The following is a 24,859-nucleotide window of genomic DNA, read 5'->3' as shown; positions in this document are numbered from 1 at the left end:
TTTGAGACTCCTACACAAACCTTTATGTGTAAAACTAGAATATACAGAGGAAATGGATAAATTCCTGGAAACATTCAATCCTCCTAGATTAAATCAGAAAGAAATAGAAACCATGAATAGACCAGAAACAGCAGCAAGATTGAATCAGTCATCAAAAAATTGCCAACAGAAATAAAAAAGCCCAGGACCAGATAGATTCACATCTGAATTCTACCAGACAGTCAAAGAATCAGTACCAATCTTATTGAAACTATTCCTAAAGATTGAGAAAGAGGGAATCTGTCTTAAATGATTCTACGAAGCCTGTATTAACCTAATATCAAAAAAGAAAAATACCTTTTAAAAACTACAGATTAATATACCTGATGAACATTCATTCAAAAATCCCTGGAAAATACTAGCTAACCAAATCCAGTAGTACATCAAAAAGATAATACGCCATGATCCAGTGCCTTTGATCTCAGGGATGTAGGAATGGTTTAACATATACAAGTCAATAAATGTCATATATTCAAAAATAGAATTAAAAACAGAAATCATATGATCATCTCAATAGTTACAGAAAAAACATTCAATAAAATCCAGTATCCTTTTATGATAAAAACGTTCAATAAACTAGGCATAGAAGGGACTTACCTCAAAATAATAAAAGCCATATATGACACACGCACAGCCAACATCATACTGAATGGGGAAATGTTCAAAACTGGAAAAAGTTAAAAAGCAGAACAAGTCAAGGATGCTCACTTTCAGCACTTCTATTCAATATAGTACTTGAAATCCTAGTCAGAGCAATCAGGGAAGAGAGAGAAGTAAAGGGCATTCAAGTTGTAAGGAACGAAGTCAAACTAGAGCTGTTTGCCAAATCATATACCTAGAAAACCCTAAAAACTCATCCAAACCACTCATTGATCTGATAAACAAAATCAGTGAGGTCTCAGGTTACGAAATAAATATATGCAAATCAATAGCACTGCTATATATCAACAATGATCAAGTGAAGAATCAGATAAAGAACACAATCCCCTTTACAATAGGTACAAAAAAAAAAAAAAAAACTAAACTAAAAATATACTTAAGGAGGTGAAAGATCTCTCTAAGGAAACACACAAAACACTGCTGAATCAAATGAAAAATGACACACAAAAAAGGGGACACATTCCATGCTCATGGATGGGAAGATCCAGTATTGTGAAAATGACCATATTGCTTAAAGATTCAATATAATTCCATCAATACACCATCATCATTTCTCACAGCACTATAAAAGCAATTCTAAAATGCATATGAAACCAACATAGAGCCCAAATAGCAAAATACTGAGTGAAATAGCAATACTGAATGAAAAGAATAAATCTAGAGGTATCACATAACTGGGCTTCAAATTATACTGCAAGGCTGTAGTTACCAAAAATGCATGGCACTGATATAAAAATAGGCACTTAGACCAATGGAACAGAATAGAGAACCCGGAAATAAAGCCAAATACTGCCAACTGATCTTCGACAAAGCAAACAAAAACAGAGTGGGGAAAGGACACCCTAGCAAATGGTACTGGGAAAACCGACAAGCCAAATGTAGAAAAATGAAACTAGATCCTTGTCTCTCACCTCATACAAAAATCAACTAAAGTTGAATCAAGGACTTAAATCTAAGTCCTGAAACCATAAACATTCTAAAAATAACATTGAAAAAACTCTTCTGGACTTTGGCTTAGGCAAAGAATTTATGACTAAGACTCAAAGTAAATGTAACAAAACAAAAAATAAATATAAGATACCTGATTAAACTAAAAACCTTATGCACAGCAAAATAAATAATCAGCAGAGTAAACACACAATCCACAGAATGAGAGAAAATATTTGCAAACCATGCATCCAACAAAGGGCTAGTATCCACAGTCTACAAGGAACTGAAACAAATCAGCATGGAAAAAAAATCCCAGCAAAAAGTGGGTGAAAGATATGAACAGACGTTTCTCAAAAAAAAAAAAAAAAAAAAAAAAAAAAGATATACAAGTAGCCAACAAACATATTTTAAAGAGTTTAACGTCACTAATCATCAGCGAAATGCAAATTAAAACCAGTGAGATACTACCTAAATTTGCAAAAATGGCCATATTTAAACAAACAATAGATGTTGGCTTGGACATGATGAAAAGGGAACACTTTTTCATTGCTGGTAGGAATGTAAATTACCACAACCTTTATGGAAAACAGTATGGAGATTTCTTAAAAGAACTAAAAGTTGCTCTAGCATTTGATTCAGCATCTCTATTACTGGGTATCTACCCAAACAGAAATAGGTTATTATATGAAAAGGCACAGCATATTCATGTTTGTAGCAGCACAATTCACAATTGCAAAGATGTGGAACCAACCTAAGTGTCCATTAACCAATGAGTAGATAAAGAAAATGTAGTATATATATGCCATGGAATTCTACTCAGTCATAAAGATGAGCAAAATAATATCTTTTGCAGCAACTTGGACAGAGATAGAGGACATTAGTCTAAGTGAAGTAACTCAGGAACATAAAACCAAAAATCATATGTTCTCACTTGTAAGTGGGAACTAAGCTATGAGGATGCAAAGACATACAGAGTGATATAATGGACTCTGGGGACTCAGGACGGGAAGGTGGATAAAAGAGGAATAAAAAAAAGGATAGAAGAGGGAAAGTGGGCGATAATAGAACACAAATTGGGTACAGTGTACACTGCTCAGGTAATGAGTGCACTAAAATTTCAAAATTCACCACTATACAATTTGTTTATGTAACCAAAAACTGCTTGTACCATAAAAACTATTGAAATTAAAAAAAAAAAGAAATAAAAATGAAAAATATATTAAAAAGTTAATCTCTCTCTCTTTTTTTAATCCTAAATATGTCAGTGTGTATTTTTTTAGAAGAAAGACCTTCTCTTACATAACCCCAGTACAGTTATAAAAACCTAGGAGATTTGGGTGTAATTCTACTGTCTAACCCACAGTCTACATTTAAATTTCACCAGATAATTTACAGTTATATTTGTTATCCCAGTCCAGAATCCAATCTAAATTTACAAGTTTAATTTCATTATGGTATATCTTAGGGTCTCCTCCTTTTGGAATAGTTCTTCAGCCATATTTTATCTTTCATGACCATGATATTTTGTTTTTTAATGAATCTTATTGTGTATATTTAAGGTACACGTGATGTTATATGATACATATAAATAGTAAAAAGGTTACTATAGTTAAGCAAATTTGCACATTCATCAGCTTACCTAGTACCCTTTTTTGATTTGTTTTTGAAGTAAAAGCAGCTAAAAATCTAATCATTTAGCATAGAATCCCAAATACATTACAGTACAGTTTTATTACCTACATCCCTCAGAGAGTACATTAGATCTCTAGACTTCTTCATCCTACACATATGCTACTTTGTATCCTCTGACATACATATCCCCATACCTACCACCTGACCCCGCTCCTGATGATCACTGTTTTATTCTCTATCCCTGTACATTAATTTTTTAGAGTCTACATTTGCACAGACCAGTGATACAGATCAGATAACTCAGAAATAAATCCAAACACATATAGTCAATTCAATTTTGACAAAAGCACCAAGAGAACACAATGGGGAAACAATCTCTTCAATAAATGGTACTTGGAAAACTGGATTTTTCACATGCAAATGAATGAAATTGTACCCTTATCTAATGATATAAAGAGAAATCGACTGAAAATGAATAAAAGACCTAAATATATGACAAGAAACTACACAACTCCTAGAAAAGAACGTAGGGGAGAACTACTGGACATTAGCCGTAGCAACGATTTCTTGAATATTACACCAAAGCTTTGGCCATGAAAGTAAAAATTAATAAATGAGAGTATGTCAAGCTAAAAAGCTTCTGCATAGCAAAGAAAACAGTCAACAAAATAAAATGGGCCTGGTGTGGTGGCTCATGCCTGTAATCCCAGCACTTTGGGAGGCTGAGGTGGGCAAATCTTAAGGTCAGGAGTTCGAGACGAGCTTGGCCAACATGGTGAAACACCATCTCTACTAAAAATATAAAAATTAGTTGGGTGTGGTGACACTCACCTGTAATCCCTGGTACTCAGCAGGCTGAGGCAGGAAAATTGCTTGAATCCAGGAGGTGGAGGTTGCAGTGAGCCAAGATTACGCCACTACACTCCAGCCTGAGTGACAGAGCAAGACTCCATCTTAAAAAAAAAAGAGAGAGAGAAAGAAATGACATCCTACAGGTTGGGAAAAAGATGTTCGCAAACCTGTACATGAGGAGTGAAAATTCAAAATTTATAAAGAACTCATACGATTCAATAGTGGAAAAACAACCTGATTTTTAAAATGGGCAAAAAACCTGAATAGATATGTATACAGAGAAGACAAACATGCACAATAGGCATATGATAAGGTGCTCAGCATCATTAGTCATCACAGAAATGCAAATTGAAACTCTTATGAGATACGATATCATGTCCATTAGGATGGCTATAATTAAAAAGTCAAAAACAATAAACGTTGGTGAGGACGGTGGAGAAAAGGAAACTCTTTTACACTGCTAGTGGAAATATAGATTGGTACAGCCATTATGGACAATAGTATGGGGGTTTCTAAATAAATTAAAAATAGAAGTACTATATGACCCAACAACCTGTCTTCTGAGAATATACTCAAATTAAATAACCACTACCTAAAGATACCTATGCTGTCATGTTCATTGCAACATTATTCACAATAGCCAATATATGGAAGCAAACTAAGTGTCTACTGACGGACAAGTCAATAAAGAAACTGTGGCATATATATACATATATATGTATATATATACAGTGAAATATTCAGCCTTGTAAAAGAAGATCTTGTCACATATCACAACGTGGATGAGCCTGGTGGAAATTTTGCTAAGTGAAATCAACATATAGAGAACATATAAGCCACAGGGAAAAAAAATACTGTATCATATTACTTATATGTAGATCTAAACATTTGAATGTTAATCTCATCTAAGTAAACAACCTTACAGAAACATACAGAAATATGTTTAACCAAGTATCTGGGCATCATAGCTCAGCCTAGTTAACACACAAAAGTAACCATCACACATAGATATTAACTTTGGCTAACAAATTATGGCTCCTTGATCCCCTGACAATTGGACCAGGAATATATGTGACTGACATAGAGCCAAGGAGAGTCTTTCTTAGGAATGAATAAGGGACAAAGATCTTTTCTTATCTCTACTTTTGGGTCTGTAGACTGAGATCTTCTGAAATCTAGGATCCATTTTTCCCACCATCCACAGAATAAAGTCAGCCTAGCCTGTTCTATAGATATAGAAAGAGGGGAATTTCTGACAGTATTGAATAATTATCTAGATACAGGTGTACCATAAGCCACTAAAATGTTGAGGCTGTTTTTGACTCCAGCATAACACAGGCCATCCTGACAAATATTTTATCAGCTCATAACCACTCCTTCCCCACATACACCATTTTGCAATGTATGCTTTATTAATTCTCTTTACTGTATAAAATATTGGAATTTCTGTTAAAGAACAATTTTTAAAATTATTTTTAATCTTTTGTACTTCAAATACCTATTATTCCTTGGCAGCACCCACACATTCTATGTCCTCTTAAATATCATTGAGGAAACTGTTGATTATGTTATGACTACTCTGCAGAAACTCAAGTGTAACAGAACAGCTACCATTGCTACCTGCAGAGTTTGAGAATTAAAATATAATATACTGGCTGTGTCTGATGATTTAGAAAACAATAGGTCAGCATTTATCAGTCATTAACAAAATAAGACTTGTAAAGCACAGCATCATGCCAAAACCACCATCTACTGGATTATTATAAACAAACTGAAAAAGGCATATTATAGACTATTGATACCTATAACAACATTAGCTTCAGGAATAAAGATAAAATCCCTTTTGATTACTAATTATTATTCTAATTTGTATTATCATGTTTGATTCTCACATTAACCATATTACATAGGTAAAGCAAGCTTTTGCTTTAAATATATACTTTTCCCTGCATGTAAAACCACATTACTCTTGCCTACATCAGGCAAACAATTCCATCCTTAGTGAGGAGTGAGGGTTTAAAGAACTCTTCACAACTAATGCAGCTGTTTCAAGTCAACCATTAGGTTACTCCTAACTCTATAATAGAACATTTACTTTGTACTTGTTACCAAGTCTCCTGCTTAATTCTGTTTTCTCATTTGTTTATGTCAAAAAAGTATAATGTAGAAACCCATCTGATGCAATAATATTGCTTTTTTTCCCTTGCCTTAAGGAAGAAAACCCCACCCTCTATGCAGGATCTTGTGCATCCAACTGTTGGTGCCTACAGCATGCTAATGTGTGGCATGCAATCTGGAGTCATAATGAAGCTGATTTGCTATTAAGCGTGACAACACTTTGTGCATCCATTTCTTCATCAGCAAAATAAGAGTAACTAGCATTTGCCTCACTTTTCTTGAAGGAGATAACACTGTTTTTGTGATTAGTATAAAGCTTGATATATAATAAGAACTCATGAGATAACAATATCCCATTTCTGTCCTTTATCTATTAATGATGCTATATTTTACTGTTCAGTATTTTTTATGCTAATCATTTCATTTCTCCACACTAACCTGACCCAGTGGGTATTGCATATTTTAGCTGCTATAGACAATTCAGCAACTTCCACTAAAAAGTTTATAGATAGTATAAATGAGAAGTTAGAAAAGTGTTTCATAAACACACTCATCCACATAGGCTTATGTATATTAACTCATGTATATTTAAGTTGAATATAAATGGGTCCTCAATTTATCAGAATCTTGTAGTCAGGTAATTATTTCTTCTATATTCTTCAGTGGACTGAAATCTGCATGCTTCTTAAAATACAATACACAGGAAGTTAAAAATTAGTCTTAATGAAAGTGGATATACTGCAAGCCAAATAAGTAAAATGTGCAACATGTTAAATGACAAAAAAATCCCCTAATAAGGAATTTACTCTTTACGAAACAATACAATTCTTATTACATATTCACTTCTAACGACAAAATTCAAATAACTGGTTATTTTAATTCATTTACGTAGAATACTTAGTTGATTGAATAGAATATAAATGGCATGCAGAGTTTGCAGAAATTTTCTATAGTCAATTAAAATACATTAAAGGAAAATTGTTAAACTATTTAGTAAATCTTTAAAACTGCTTTTAGAACTATCCTATATTGCCATAGAGTTTATTCCATACCAGGCTATTATAATTATTGTAATCCCACAATCATAAAGCATTGTCAAGGAATGAGTTAATCCCTATAAATAATAAATAGAAGCAGTATCTCCAAATAATTAAGCTATTGTTTCTAAATGCTTGTATTTTTGTATTTTGTTAATCTTTCTGTGGAAATCTTTCTTACACTTATGTTAAGGTTCCTGCTCTCAATAACACATATAATGTATCATATCCTTCTATGTACTTCTCTACAGTGCTATTTATCTTTTTTTTTTTTTTTTTCTTTTTGAGACAGAGTCTTGCTCTGTCTCCCAGGCTGTAGTGCAGTGGTGCAGTCTTGGCTCACTGCAAGCTCTGCCTTCGGGGTTCACACCATTCTACTGCCTCAACCTCCCGAGTAGCTGGTTGGACTACAGTCGCCTGCCACTACGCCGGGCTAATTTTTTATATTTTTAGTAGAGATGGGTTTTCACCTGTGTTAGCCAGGATGATCTCGATCTCCTGACCTCATGATCCACTCGCCTCAGCCTCCCAAAGTGCTGGGATTACAGGCGTGAGCCACGTCACCTGGCCTATCTTTATTATTATTATTATTATTATTATACTTTAAGTTCTAGAGTACATGTGCACAACGTGTAGATTTGTTACATATGTATACATGTGCCCTGTTGGTTTGCTGTACCCATTAACTCATCATTTACATTAGCTATTTCTCCTAATGCTATTCCTTCCCCAGCCCCCCACCCCACAACAGGCCCCGGTGTGTGACGTTCTCTGCCCTGTGTCCAAGTGTTCTCATTGTTCAATTCCCACCTATGAGTGAGAACATGTGGTGTTTGGTTTTCTGTCCTTGTGATAGTTTCCTCAGAATGATGGTTTCCAGCTTCATCCATGTCACTACAAAGGATATGAACTTATTAATGGCTTCATAATATTCCATGGTGTATATTTGCCACATTTTCTTAATCCAGTCTATCATTGATGGACATTTGGCTTGGTTCCAAGTCTTTGCTATTGTGAATAGTGCCACAATAAACATACATGTTCATGTGTCTTTATAGTAGCATGATTTATACTCCTTTGGGTATATACCCAGTAATGGGAGCACTGGGTCAAATGGTATTAGTGCTATTTATCTTTAAGTGAAAAGAGGATTCTAAACTATTTTGGTCTGATTTAATTGTAGAAAATGTGTCTAATAAGTGTTGAACCTCCTAAAGTACACTAGATAATGACCATTGCATTAGTCTAGGTTTGCTGTTGCCATGTTATTTGGTTCAAAGATAAATGTGATATGCAAATGTGTATGTAAAATTGAAATTGCAGTTCAATTAAACTCAGAGGCAAAGGATACTGGTTTATGTTTTAATGTTTGTAATAGGCAAGACAATAGAACTTCCTTTTTACTCATCTGACTGTTAGCAGCTGGTATATTTCTTGTACTGGTCCTTGATCCTCCAGAACATACTCTGTGACTCGTGCCAGGAAGTCCACAAGTCCACCATTTACTACTCAATTGCTATGTTTTGTAACACTAGTAGCAGAGACCTGCATGATGAAGTGATGCAATACAGTAAAATATTCACTAGAAATCATAAGAAAACTATGCTATGGCAAATTATTTGTGCCAGTAATTGGGCCAGTAATTAATTGGGCCAGTAACTTACCATTGTTATGCAAGTAATAGAAGTTTTCAAGTGTTCAGTTGATACCTACCATTTACCCATGACAAAGGAAGGACATATAAATGTATAATTGAAAGTTCTTAAGCATCTTTCTTCAAAATGTGAAAACAAACTAAGGATCATATTTAGAAAGCAAGTACATTGATGACAATAGATCATATATACAATGGAAATGGCATATCTCCTCTGTTTGAATGGAAGTCAAAATATGATAGAAAGTAAATGAACTTTGTAATAGTATAATTGTCACTATAATATTTTTGTGTTTCTATTTTCAGAGATTATATAAAGGTTGATGCAGTTCCAATTGTGTTGATGTAAGCAGAAAGCAGTTTTCCTCAGTTTCCGGTGGGGGAATTTTTCACTAATTTTGACATGGGTGTCACAGAAATTTTCTTTGAAGCTGGACCTCCAAAAATTCTTCCTAATGGTTACATTCAATATGTTGAATAGGCTAGGTTAGCAAATGACATACTCAAAGCTCTTGAAGATAACACAATTTCTAAATATATATGCAACCCTATGTAAGATGTTATCACCCAGAACATTTCTTGGTGGCCCTGGAGAGTTCATAGGCATTGCTGGGCAGGTATCTGCTGCAGTTATGTGATAGACTATATTAGTCTGTTCTCATGCTGCTATAAAGAACTGCCCGAAACTGAGTAATTTATGAAGAAAAAAGTTTAACTGACTCACAGTTCCACAGGGCTGAAGAGGCCTCAGGAAACTTACAATCATGATGGAAGGGGAAGAAAACACGTCCCTCTTCACATGGCAGCAGGCAGGAGAAGAATGAGTCCCCAGCAAAGAAGGAGGCCGTTAGAAAACCATCAGATCTTGTGAGAACTAATTCACTATCATGAGACTAAGATGGGTGAAACTGCCTCCATGACCCAATTACCTCTACTTGGTCCCTGCCATGACATCTGGGGATTATGGGAACTACAATTCAAGATGACATTTGGGTATGGACACAGCAAAATCATACCTTTCCATCCCTAGCCTTCCAAAATTGCAATTTCTCACAATCCAAAACACAATTATGTCTTTCCAACAGTCTTCCAAAGTTTTAATTCATTCCAGCATTAACTAAAATGTCTAAATCAAAAGTCTCATCTGAGACAAGTCCCTTCTAGTTATGAGCCTATAAAATCAAAAGCAAGTTAGTTATTTCCAAGATACAATGCACTGTGGTTTCCCCCATCTTGTTCTTGTTCAGGTATTGGATAAAGGCATTGGGTAAATACATCCATTCCAAATGCAAAAAATTAGCCAAAACAAAGGGGCTATAGCCCTCATGCAAGTCTGAAATCTCATGAGGTAGTCATTCAACCTGAAAGTTCCAAAATAGTCTCCTTTGACTATATGCATGGTACATGCTGCTTAAGAATCTGCTATTCTGGGGTCTGGAGAATGGTGGTTCTCTTCCCATAGTTCCACTAGGCAGTGTGCCTCAATGGAAACTCTGTGTGGGGACTCTGACCCCGTATTTCCCTTCTGCACTTCCTTAGCAGAGGTTCCCCCTGAGTGCTCTGCTACTGCAGCAAACTTCTGCTTGGACATCCAGGCATTTCCATGTGTCCTCTGAAATCTAGGAAGAGGTTCCCAAACCTCAAATATTGTCTTCTATTCACCCACAGGACCAATACCAGGTGGAACCTGCCAAGGTTTGGGGCTTATACCCTTTGAAGCAATGAACTGAGTGTTCCTTGGCAATTTTAGCATGGTTGGGTCATCTGGGATGTAGTCCCAAGTCTTCACATAGCAGGGAGGCCCTGAACCCAGCCAAGGAAACCATTTTTGCCTACTAAGCTTCTGAGCCTGTGATGGGAGGAACAGCCATGATGGTCTTTGACAAGCTCTGGATAAGATTTCTCCATTGTCTTCATGATTAACATTCAGCTCCTCCTTTCTTAGGCAAATTTCTACATCCAGCATGAATTTCTCTCCAGAAAATGGGATCTTCTTTTCTATCACGTAATCAGGCTGCAGATTTTCCAAATGTATGCTCTCTTCCTCTTGAATGCATTGCAACTTAGAAATTTATTCTTCCAGATACCCTAAAGCATCTTTCTAAAGTTCAAAGTTCCACAGATCTCTATGTCAGGGACAAAAATTCACCATGCTCTTACTAAAGCACAACTAGAGTCACCTTTGCTTCAGTTCCCAACAAATTTCTCATCTCTATCTGAGACCACCTCAATTTGGACTTCATTGTCCATATCACTATCAGAATTTGGGTCAAAATCATTCAACAAGTCTCTAGGAAGTTCCACACTTTCCCACATCCTGTCTTCCTCTGAGTCTTCTAAACTGCTTCAACTTCTGACTGTTACCCAGTACCAAAGTTGCTTCCACATTTTCAGGTATCCTTATAGCAGCACCCCACTCTACCAGTATCAATTTACTGTATTAGTCCATTCTTGTGCTGGTATAAATAACTGCCTGAGACTGGGTAATTTATAAAGAAAGAAGCTGTAATTGGCTCACAGTTCAGCATGGCTGGAGAGACCTCAGGAAAGTTACAATCAGTGCAGGGGAGAAAGCAAAAGCATCCTTCTTCACATGGCAGCAGGAAGGAGAAGAATTAGTGCCCAGTAAATAAGGAAGCCCCTTAATAAAATCAACAGAGCTCGTGAGCACTAACTATCATGAGAACAGAATGCAGTAAACCATCCCCATGATTCAATTATCTCCAGCTGGTCCCTCCAATGGCATGTGGGGATTATGGGAACTATAATTCAAGATGAGATTTGGGTGGGGACACAGCCAAACCATACCATAGGCTGAGCTTAAAAGCCACAAAATTTTCCTGTTAGATAATCTTTGGGTGATTACCTCTACTACATCCCCTTTATTATTAATTATATTAGTCAAAGTGGATAAGCCATGGTACCCATGATATCCAGATGTTAGTCACACATCAGTCTAGGTATTGATGTGAAGGTCTTTTTTATGTTGTTTTACATTTGATTAAAATTTAAATCAATAGGTTGTGACTAAAGTAGATTACCCTCTATAATGTGAGTGGGTCTCTCTAAATCAATTTAAGACATTAATAAATGATTTATATCCACTGAGGAAGAAGCAATTCTGCCTCCAGATTGACTTATGACTTCAGCCTCAGTACCTGTCTGTCTATATATCTATCTGTCTATCTATCTATCTATCTATCTATCTATCTATCTATCAATCATTTATCTATCAATCTATCTCCTATTAATTTTATTTCTATGGAGAACTTTAATATAATCCCATACTCAGGATATCTATAGAAAAACTAGCATATATTATAAGAAAAATTCAAAGCATTAGGAGGTAATAGTCTAAATATCCAGTGCTAATTAATGTTTGGTTAAATCTCAGTGGTGTCAACTGGTGATTTTTTTAATACTTTCAACAAATATAGTATGGTCTTTAATTAGTGCATTCCTGTCTCTGAAGACATAATCATTGCAAGTCACTCCTCTTCTAATTTGGTCAGAATTATGAAACATTCACATGAGCATAAATTTGCCAGAACTAGGATCCTCTTGGTGTGGTCTGCTACTAAATATTGTATTTAAATTAGATTATATATCAGTGATTTAGTTTTATTGTGTACCAACTGAAATCTCATCTTGTAGTTCCCATAATCCTCCCATGTTGTGGGAGGGACCTTGTGAGAGGTAATTGAATTGTAGGGGCAGTTACCTCCATGCTGTCCTTGGGATAGTGAGCGAGTTCTCACAAGATCTGATGGTTTTATTAAAGTGCTCTTCCCCCTTTTGCTGGTCACTTTTCCTGGCTGCTGCCATGTGTAGAAGAATGTGTTTGCTTCCCCTTTTGCCATGAATATAAGTTTCCTGAGGCCTCTCCAGCCATGCTGAACTGTGAGTCAATTACAGCTTCTTTCTTTATAAATTACTCAGTCTCGGGCAGTTATTTATACCAGCACAAGAATGGACTAATACAGTAAATTCATACTGGTAGAGTGGGGTGCTGCTAAGGATACCTGAAAATATGAAAGCAACTTTGGTACTGGGTAACAGTTAGAAGTTGAAGCAGTTTAGAGGACTCAGAAGAAGACAGGAAAACGTGGGAAAGTTTAGAATTTCCTAGAGACTTGTTGAATGGTTTTGACCAAAATTCTGATAGTGATACGGATTATGAAGTCGAAATTGAGGTGGTCTCAGATAGACATGATAAATTTGTTGGGAACTGAAGCAAAGGTGACTCATACTGTGTTTTAGCAAAGAACGTGGTGGATTTTTGTCCCTGCCATAGAGATCTATGGAAATTTCAACTTGAGAGTGATTATTTAGGGTATCTAATGGAAGAAATTTCTAAGCAGCAAAGTGTTCAAAATTTGACTTAGATGCTCTTAAAAGCACTCAGTTTTATTCATTCACAAAGATATTGTTTGAAATTGGAACTTATGTTTAAAAGGAAAATAGAGCATAAAAGTTGGGAAAATTTGCAGGCTGAAGATGCAATAGAAAAGAAAATCCCATTTTCTGAAGAGGAATTCAAACTGGCTCCAGAAATTTGCATGAATAATGAAGAGGCAAATGTTAGTCATTAAGACAATGGGGAATGTATCTCCAGGACATGTCAGAAGTCCTCACAGCAGCCCTCTTATCACAGGCCTTGAGGCCTAGGAGGAAAAAAATGGTTTTGTGGGCCTGGCCCAGGGCATTACTGCTTTCTGCAGTCTTGAGAAGTGGCTAAAAGGGGTCAACATATAGTTTAGGCCATTGCTTCAGAGGGTGCAAACCCCAAGCCTTGGTGGCTTACACATAGTGTTGGGTCTGTGTGTACACAGAAGTCAATAATTGAGGCTGGGGAACCTCTGCCTAGATTTCAGAGAATGTATAGAAATTCCTAGCTGTCCAGGCAGAAGTTTGCTACCTGGGTGAAGTCCTCATGAAGAACCTCTGCTAGGGCAGTGCAAAAGGGCAATGTTGGGTTAGAGCCTGCGCACAGAGTCTCCACTAGGGCACTGCCTAGTGAAGCTGTGAGAAGAGGGCCACCGTCCTTCAGACTTCAGAATGGTAGATCCCAAAACAGTTGCACCATGTGCATCATTGTGAGCCTGTGAAAGCAGCCAGGAGGGGGTTTATACCCTGCAAAGCCACAGGGATGGAGCTGCCCAAGGCCTTGGGGAGCCCACCTCTTGCATCAGTGTGACCTGGATTTGAGTTATTGAGCCAAAGACGATCATTTTGGAACTTCCAAGTTTAATGACTGCCTTATTGGATTTCAGACTTGAATGGGACCTACAGCCCCTTTGCTTTGGCTAATTTCTCCCATTTTGAAAGGAAGTATATACTCAGTGCTGGTACTCTTTGTGTCTAGAAAGTACCTAATGTGCTTTTGATTTTACAGGCTTGTAGGTGGAAGGGACTTGCCTTGTCTCAGATGATACTTTGGACTTGGACTTTGGGTTAATGCTGGAATGAGTTTAAACTTTGAAGGACTCTTGAAAAGGCATAATTGTGTTTTGAAATGTAAAGACATTATATTTTGGAGGGGCCCAGGGCAGAATTATATGGTTTTGCTGTGTCCCCACCGAAATCTCATCTTGAATTGTAGTTCTCATAATCCCCACAGGTCATGGGAGGGACTTCGTGGGAAGTAATTGAATTATGTGGGTGGTTACCTCCATGCCATTCTCATGATAGTGAGTGAGTTCACAACATCTGATGGTTTCAAATGGGGCTTTTCCCTCTTTTGCTCAGCACTTTTTGCTGCTGCCCTGTGAAGAAGGATATATTTGCTTTCCCTTCCCCCATGATTGTGAGTTTCCTGAGCCCTCCCCAGCCATGCTGAACTGTAAGTCAATTAAACATCTTTCCTTTATAAACTACCCAGTCTTGGGTATGTCTTTATTAGCAGGGTGAGAGCGGAGTAATACAAGCAGTATTGTATTATATTGGAATGCTCAAGGTGGGTCAAGATCTTAACATGAAAATAAATACAATCTTTGCCTTTTATAATACTCTAATTTTGTGGCTTTTGGGTAATTTTTGTTGTATATAATAAGGAACAAATTGTTATTTTCACTAAAAAGTCAATTATTGAGATTTTAAAAAGTCAATATAGAATTGAACTTGTAGGAGTATCTCAGAAATCCTTACTGTGCTATGTTTAATTGACCTAAAGTGAGAAGACAGAATATGAATCAGGAGTTGTACCTTGGGGCTCTCAGATACCTGTCTTTTACAGGTTGTCATAGAGGTGATAAAGTGTCAGGGTCAAGGACTACTGAAACACAGTCAGGATAAAATACTAGACTATCATTTAGAGAACCATTCCTTTTTCATGAAAATGTTTTAAAAAATAAAACATGGAGGGTGTTTTCTAGAACGCCTCTGCTGGTTCAGAGCACTTAAATTGTCCAAAGAATAACTTAAATGAGAAAAAAGTTTTCTATTATATCTCAATAACCCCAAAATAGATTAGATTATGAAATATGAGACATAGTTTTACAGTACATTTGATAGAGGACTTCAGGGATCATTCAGGTTAGGTGAAAGACTTATTGGTGATTTCATTAAGGTAGAGGTCCAGGCAGAGGCCACATTTTTTCTTCTTCTTTTATGACAACCATCCATTCCTATCCAAATCTGATGATTCCCTGCCCTAAGATAGTGACATGTAGATTTCTTAGTCTTGGACTCAGAGGAAATATGAATTGATTGATGGGAATACTGTCCCATTAAACAGATCAATTGCAAAGTTATATTTAAAGTGCTATAAATGGAGTTGATGGTGATAGTGACAGTGTTCACTGCAATGCTCTAGTTAGGTGTGTGGTGTCTGCGGGTAGAAATAGATCTTCCAAAATATACCTTAGATTCAATGAGTTCTGTGCATTATATAATAAAGTATATTTACTGGTGACCCAAAAAAGGAATTTGATTGATATGTAAGACATTTTATTCACATTTAAACAACAACAACCTGTATCTCATCTCTTAAGAGAAAAAATTAAGAAAAATATTCCTTGAGAATATAATTTGATTTTTCCTAAACACTCTAAACTATGTCTGAATGACAACTAAAATTACAGAATCACACTATATACCATACAGTCTATCACATTGCTTTACATACACACATACACAATAATATACACAACTTGTAGTGTGTATAATTTTTTTAAAGTTAAATATGGTTATTTGATCTGTTCTCATTTATATTGTCCATCAATATTGAAGTGAAGATTAAGTTATTTGGTTTACAAGGAAGTCTTTTTTAAATTACATGCTACAAAACTTTCTGTCGTTTTTCTATTATTTTGTTTTTAGATAAGTATGACCAAAGAAAAATAGAAGTGTATACTTCTGAGTTGACATTGACTTTAATTCTGAATTTAAGCTAATGGGATCTGAAGTTTCTTATTTATCCAACTATTCCATGGCTTTCTATATTTCTTTACTACTCCAACAGTGTTATCATTTGACCCTATGTGATTGTACCACTTAGTATGAGTGTTTCAGTAATCAAAGACTGGGTTGCAAGTAACTCACTGAAATTTCTGAGTTGGCACATAGAAATCTGTTTTTTTGGATAAAGCTACTAAGTCAAGTAGTTCTATATAAATATCATAAATAAATGAATTCAGCTTTCCAATCGACCCAGACATGTACTAAAATATTATATACCACATGTACTACAATATTATATACCAATAATATATCCTTTTTCCATTTATTATTCCCATTCTATTTGATAATAATAATAAAGTAACATTTTTTTAACCTGGATAGAAATCATGCTTTCCCCCGAACCCCACCTCAAAACATCTAATTCTTGTTAAGGACATATAATGAAAACATTCGTGATACTAAAGTGAGATTATAATTTGGCATTTCATCAGCTTAAAGGAAGAAATTAGTTTTAAGGTAAAGCTCAAGAAAACCACAAATAGACAGATTTCCAAATTTTTTACAAAGAACATAAGTTAAGGTTGATGGTCTACTTCCAAAATGCATTTATTTTCTGTACTTTATAAGAAATTTTGAATATGGATAATATTTATAGGTCTTAGCCTGAGCTTAAATAATAATAGTTATTATTATTATTATTATTACTAAGCATGAGAGAAAGGGACCAATGGATTCTTTTTTTCAAATCTGATTTTCAGTCTCTCAATTTTGCGAGCAGGGAGACAAAATAAGCTCTATATTTTAACTGTCAAGGCAATGACTTAAATATAATTTTTTGGTTGCGTGACTCAAGAGTGGATTAGTAACAAAGCTTCTGCTTTTTGGCATTTGCTCTTCAAAGTCCTGAATAAGAAGGAATGATCCCTTGTTTCACTATGCGCATTAAAAAAATTCAGAAACAATAATCTGCATCTCATCTCTTTATTCGGATTCTAAGCAATTCTGCAGTCCTCCTCTGTTTAAATCTGCACAAACAACAGGGCTGCAGATGTTGGCCGAGGAGGGCTTTTGCTTTCACCAGCGTTTTCTTGACCACAGGGGATTCCCATTTGGCTCTGGACAAAGGCAACAGAGGCTTTGTGTCATTCCAGGTGTCATGCAGCTAACCTCTAGAGATGTGAGACTTTTTATGTACTCTGTCTATTGCTTAACCGCCTTTCTCATGAGCAGATTTCTTTAGTGCACTCAGATAGTTTGCAGAGCATGGCAATAAAATGCTTAAGTTAACATTATTAAGAAAATGTAAACACTGTTTTGATAGATGTCGTGAGTTGACTCGAAGTACAGAATCAGTTGCAGTGGAACAGCTGGCTACTTACTGATTTAAAAGGAGCAGAGAGGCTGAATGCAGTAGCTTTTATCTAATTCTTTCTTCAGTAGAATCTGAAGATGTCCCTGGAGTATTGGTGCAGACATTTGCCAGGACAAAAGGAGGGATCTATTATGTGAGTAATAGATATTTAGAACTCAAATACAAGTTCTGCATCAATCAAATCTGTATTTATTTTAGCTGACTTTGATCCCAAGTCTCTGGTTTCTTGATGGAAATGATTATTTACAAATGCAATCATTTTCATGTGATGTTTTATTATAATGCTACTATCTAACTTCACACTTGGGTTATGAACATTTTCAAATTTTTTTCTCAAAGCACTGCTTTTATTTGTTAGACATTTATATTTTAATTCTTACAGATGAGCTTCCTTATTTTGGGGGGAATCTATTTTCAGTGGCTAATAAATGTCCCCCTGGAAGTTCATATCCTAGAGATGATTTATTTTTGAAATTTTTTAAAAATCCATTCATTGCTTTTTGAAAATCAGATGCTAAAATCAGTCATGGGTAAATGAAATGCTTAATTTCCTGAATAGCATGCACACTGGCACTGTCTTGTTTTCTGATTAGAGCTCACTCTCTAGGGCCAATCCCATGCTAGCAGATATTTGTCTTTCCTTCTCAAAACAGTTCACAGAAGGTAGAAAAGCTTATCAGTACTCTGTTTTCTGAAACTCAAACAAGAAGCCTATATGTTCTACTCGAACATACGTTCTTTTTATTTGTCAGAAACAGAAAAGAAGCAGCAATCTAGGACCCCAGAAGACTGGTTAACAGTTAACTTCTTTTCTCTCAGTTTTTCTAAATTTTTATTTTATTTTTTCCTTCTGTTGATTATCTATTGTAATCTTCAGACAGTGCCCTCTGTGTGGGTAATTTTATTGGCTGATCCTATGAATCCTACTGGGCAGTTTGAGAATAGGAGGCTGTTGAGACCAATGAACTGCATTATGGGTCAAGATCTATTTTATTTTCCTTTAAGAAACTGTGATCATCAGGAAATAGAAGAAACCATCTTGACAGCCTCTCACTGATATATCTCTTTGGAGAGTTAGAAAGTCTGAAGACTGAGTGATGACTCTTAACTCACAACTTATTCCTAACAAAAGGCCCCTTAATGCACATTAAGTAGCTGAAACTACTCAACGCTCATAAACATAAAACATGCTCTGCCCACAGCCAAAACCCACTCACCACAGCTGAAATAAATGAACTGATGATTACAGTGGTGAAGTATCTGTGATGTGGTTTGATGTTGCACCCTTTGATTAAGATTATTTTCCCAGGTATCACTAGTCAAGATAAATTTTTCTATTCATTACTTGATGAATTACAAACATTTCTTTTTTTCAGCATAAAAATATTGCTAAATTACTAAGGCTTTAGAAGAGCTGACATTATTATTAGGTTATAAATACTCGTAATGATGGAATATCTGTATACAGACAGTTCTCAACTTATGATTATTGAAATGTTGATTTTTTGACATTATTATTGTTTTATTGGGGTATTAACAGAATTCTTACAATATTTTCGAATTATGACAGGTGTAACCACTTCATAAGGCCCATCTGTAGTTGAAAAAATAGAAAGCAAAGTTAGAATCATAGAAACCTAGAGTACAAAAAGAATGAAAGATTATAAACCTTGTATTACTCTTTATTCTGATGAAAGGACAGTTCAAGTATTCGCCTGGGTCACATAGCTTGAAGTTCTATGGTTTGAATCTGTCCCATCCCAAATTCAGGTGTGGTCATTGTGATAGAATTAACAGGTAGGGTATTTAAGAGATGATTATTCCACGAGGGCTCCTCCCATATGAATGGAATTAAGGTCCTTGAAAAGAGGCATCATATAGCTTTTGGTTTGCTTGCCCTTCCACCTTCTACCATGTGAAGATACAGTTTTCTTTACCTCTAGAGGGTTTGGCGAGAAAGCAGCCCTCACCAGATAACCGAACTTGCTGACACCTTGATCTTGAACTTCTCAGCATCCAGAAATGTAAGAAAATAAATTTCTATTCTATATAAATTAGTCAGACTCAGATATTCTGCTGCAGCAGCACAAACTAACAAAGAGAGGTTGTTAGTGGCTAAGGTGATATTAAACCTAGAATTCCTAGCTCTGTGACTCACTTTATGGATCTCTTTCCTAATGTCCAGTGTTAGCTAAGTATGTAGATACCCAGAATAACAATATGATGATGACCATAATAATAACACTACCACCAATCAGTAATAGTAGGTCTGTAGAAAAGTACGCCTAAGTAGCTCTATTTTCTGGGTACATTTTTCAGCCTAATTAATAATTATTAGAAAGAAGCTCATTTTTTTGATATAACAGTTACTTTATAACAGTGTGGTCTGTCATATAAAGAAGACTAACTTGTTATGACATCTTGGTCAAATCACAACTCCATTAAGCATGATAGTCATCTTTAAAGGTAGGGAATTTGGTCAGATATTTGGGAACACTTTGTTCCAATTTTGAGGTTCTGTGATTCTATGATCTGAACATTCTTATTCAGAAATGATCTTTGTTAAAATTCTTATAGTTTTTATTTGAGCAATTTGTATCTCCTACAGATATCTTTAAGTCAAATAGCAAATGTATGGGGGAACAACAACAACAAAAAAACCAAAAACACCCAGAACAAATAATAACACCTTGCCGAAGACTATGGAAAAGTACAGAACATCTTTAAGTATCCTACTAAGAGTTCTGCAGTTAACTTAACGCTAACTCTGTGGAGGGTTGTAGAATATAATCCTGATTAAAATTTAGGTTTGAGCCAAATTGCCTCTTGCAAAACATTATAACATGGCCACACACATATTACATTTCTGGCAGATCAACACCACAAACACTGGGCAGGGTGGAGATAATCAACTGAGGCTTGTATTGGCATGTATTAAAGTTCATCCTGAATACACACAGTTAATATACTTTTATTCAGATATTCAAAATTTTCCATAGAGAAAACAAAATGTAACCCAATATTTTTTATCTCATTACTACATTGGAAAAAGCCAAACCAGTTTTTTTTTTTCTTAGCATGAGTAAAAAACATTAACAATAAAAAATAAAAATTTCTATTCTCTCTCTATATGAGTATATATAAAACATAGTTTTTGTATATATGTATATATATTATATATAAAACTTGTCATTATGAAACATATCATATAACTATATGACTTTCATCCTCTCACTCTTACGATAGATGGATAATTCAAAAAGTCTGTTTCAAAACAATATGCAGAATGCAGGAAGTATACATGTCCTAAATTTTTGACTAATTACTTTTGAGATGTTTACTCATCCAACACAAGTTTGGGATGTGTCTTGAACAACTATTAACATTAGTGGGATTCATGCATGAACTCCATACTGTAACTGCGTAATGTAAAATCAGTGCAATATAAGACCATTGAAATGGATATATTCATGCTAACTTAGAGAAAAAGTTTTTCAGCCTATTTCAGAGTCACTGATAGATTGCACAGATATAACAATACTTTTAGGTTTCAAAAATTCGTATAAAAATATCAGATCTTTTGAACCATATTATACAACTATGAAATAGGTGATAAACTCAAAATAACAGTTTGAAAACTAAATTAAAGATTAAATGGATAAACAAACAGTCATCCTGATCCTATTGCAAGCCTGATTGGATCTTTAAGAGATGGCTATTGCTGTTGACCTTGTTGATGACCTTGTGAAACTTTCTTCTCCAGATGAAGGTGACAGTGCTGTGACTGATAGACAAAAACAGAACCATGCCATAAAAAATAGGTTAAAAAATTATATGGAGGTGCTAGCAGTGCTCTATAACACCTTTTGGAATTAGAATTCCTACCAAATACGTATAAAAGACTCATTAAATAAATGCTGATTTCCGACTTATGAATCTCTGAAACATCTTATGTCATCTTATTCTCTTTGAATTTATATCACTGAAAGGAAAATACAAATAATTGTTTCAGATTCTTTCTAAATGTAGATCCACATAAGTCAATGTTTAAAAAATTTTGTTAAAGCTGACAATATAATTTAAAAGATGCACTCTATGGAAGCCACAACATTCACAAATCTACACCCTATATATTTTCTTTTCCTATGTATCCTTTGATACGTGAGATGGGGAAGCTCAGAAATTAGTTTCAGACACTCACTTTGGGTCATATAACTGATGAAATTTAGACACCAAGCCTTGCTTTCTATCTTTCTGGACTTCTGGACTTCTAGTTTTTCATTTTGCTTTATTATTTGTTTTGTCCTGTTTTTGTTAGCTAACTTATATTTTTAAGTTCAGCTTGAAGAACTGGATAAAAAGTGAGATTCTGCTGGGGGATGGGAGTATCATCTCTATGTAGAACTTGTTCCTGCCTTTTTCTGTGGGCTAAGTAGTGTTCATGAATATAATCTAGATGTTTTCCTAAAAAAAAGAGAATCCCTCATTTTCTTCCTTCTGTTCCAGTTGCTCAAATGTATATTTGGAGGTGTGGAAGCCAGCTGTTAAATATGAGATCGCCAGATGTTCCCATAGTAACTGGTTGCTAAAGGCGTAACATTTAATTCCTGAGCTTAAATTTGTCAATATGGAAACCATAATTGGTATTATGAGGGGGCTTCACCTTGCTAGCAGTTATTTTACCGCTCCAGAGAGAGCAGTAATTTCTGTGGAAATATTTTCAGGACACATGATTTAATTGTTACTATTTATGGAAATATGGATTAAAATGCTTTCATCAAAAAAATTAAAAAGAGATTGACTCCCATACATATATTAGGAATATTGTGTTTTTATGTCATAGCAATAAATATCTAAGAAAGTTAATGCATAGGATAAAATAGATCTGTCTCATGGGTTCAAAGTTTGTAGGAAAATTAAGAACAGGTATCAGTCATTGGTTAGCACTTCCACTAATGTAGTATTTATTTATTCGGATAAGTCATATCATACGTAGTTTGACTTTCAAAAATATAACATGAAATTAAGTGGGCTTGTAGAAGTAGAAGGTGAATTAATACAATACCTTAATACATTATATTACCTGATTTAATTCTCGTGATAGCTTGATTTCATGTGAAGATCTATTGGGGAACTCTTACCTTCAGCCCTGATAAAATAACAACTGGGAAAACAATAGCAAAATAAAATAGTGATTTGCAGATAGCCAAAGCCTGTGGGTTTGCTCTGTCATTGAGGCAGGTTTAAAGTTTGATGTGAATGTGGCTAAAATTTTCATGGTAGAATACTGAAGATTGGGATCAGCACCAAAACAGAGCATTGGTATTCAGAATGGTTCCTTGAATTCCTTTTTTTTTTTTTGAGATGGAGTCTCACTCTGTCCCCCAGGCTAGAGTACAGCGGCGCGGTCACGGCTCACTGCAAGCTCTCTGCCTCCCGGGTTCACGCCATTCTCCTGCCTCAGCCTCCCGAGTAGCTGGGACTACAGGCGCCCACCGCCACGCCCGGCTAATTTTTTGTATTTTTAGTAGAGATGGGGTTTCACTGTGTTAGCCGGGATGGTTCGGATCTCCTGACCTCCTGATCCGCCCACCTCGGCCTTCCAAAGTGCTGGGATTTCAAGCATGAGCCACCGCACCCAGTCGCTTCCTTGAATTCTTTGAGTACTGATTTGTGTACATGAGTGAAGAGGTTACCAAGATTAGACAAGTACCACCAGAAAGTAACAGAAAGAAAAACAAACTGAAGTTCACACAGTGCCAGAGATAATTGGCTTTCTTGTCAGACTGATGAGAAAGAACATACGACATAAGAGAGAGAGCTAAGAATGGTTTCACGGCAAAAGGGTTTTACTGTAGTAATGAAATCAGTCCTAAAGTGAAGGCGTTCCAGGATCCCTGCTAAGAAAACTTAAAGTCTCTAGGGGATCAAATTAAATTTAAGGGACTTCACTAAATGACAGGAAAAAAAAAAAAAAAAAAACAAAAAACAAACAAAAAAAACACCCTACACTAAAGATATAAAATAGAGTGCAGTAACCAATTTGATATCAAATTAAAAATGATAAAAACAAAAAATGCACAGCTAGGAGAAAAGCCAATCAATAGAAACACACATAAATAAGAGAGATAATGAAATCAACAGACTAGAACATTAAAACTGCTATTGTAAATAGTTTTCATATTTTTAGGTATGTAAATAAATGAGTGGATTGAGGATAAGAAGTATAGAATACTTTTTAAAAACTATATGAAATTTCTAAAGGTGAAAAACAGAGATTTAAAATGGCAAATAGAAAATTAACAACAGATTAGAAACCACGCAAGAAACTTTAGTGAACTTGAACATACAGCAATAGAATATATCCAAAATAAACTTTTTTAAAAAGGAGAAAAACACAGGGAACAGAAGAGAGCTTTGTTGTACTATAGGGCATTTTCAATCATCTTAATATATGTATAATTGGAGTCTCATATAAGATAAAAAGACAAGATAAAAAGAAACAAAATAAGATATGTGATGAAAAATATTTTAAAAACACTGTAAACACAAAGTTTTAAGATATTCGAGAAATTCTGAGCAGAGGAAATATGAAGAAATTGACATCAACATACATTATGATCAAATATCTGTAAATCCATGTAACACAAAAAATTTTGAAAGTGAAGTAGCAAATATAATTTTCAAAATTGAAGTAGGAGTAACTTGTTTTTCTCGAAAAATACAAAAGCTTATATGATCAACAAAAAGTGTAAGAGAAATATAATAATCATTAATGAAGTCTTTCAAGCAGAATGATTATAACAGATGGATATTTGAATTTATACAAAAAAAATGATGAGGACAAGAAAAAGGAAATCTATGGGTAAATATAAAAGATATTTTTATCTCATTTAAAAAATCAATTTCAAAGATAATTTTAAAGAAGAGATACTGACACATTACACATTTTTTAAATTGGTGGAATTAAAGTAACAACAACAACATAAATGCTGTGGGGAGGCGGGAATGAAAGCATATGTTATAGAGGTTTTATATTGTACACAAAGTGCTATAATATTGGTAGACTATAATGAGTAAAAAATATATATTTTAAATCTTAAAGCAACCGTTTATAAAAGAAACCACGAAGTATAGCTTATAAACCAATATTGAAGATGAAAG

Source organism: Chlorocebus sabaeus, chromosome 20 (assembly GCF_047675955.1).
Source record: "Chlorocebus sabaeus isolate Y175 chromosome 20, mChlSab1.0.hap1, whole genome shotgun sequence".
NCBI lineage: Eukaryota > Metazoa > Chordata > Mammalia > Primates > Cercopithecidae > Chlorocebus > Chlorocebus sabaeus.
The sequence above is the reverse complement of the archived record's forward strand: the minus strand, read 5'-3'. Positions refer to the sequence as shown.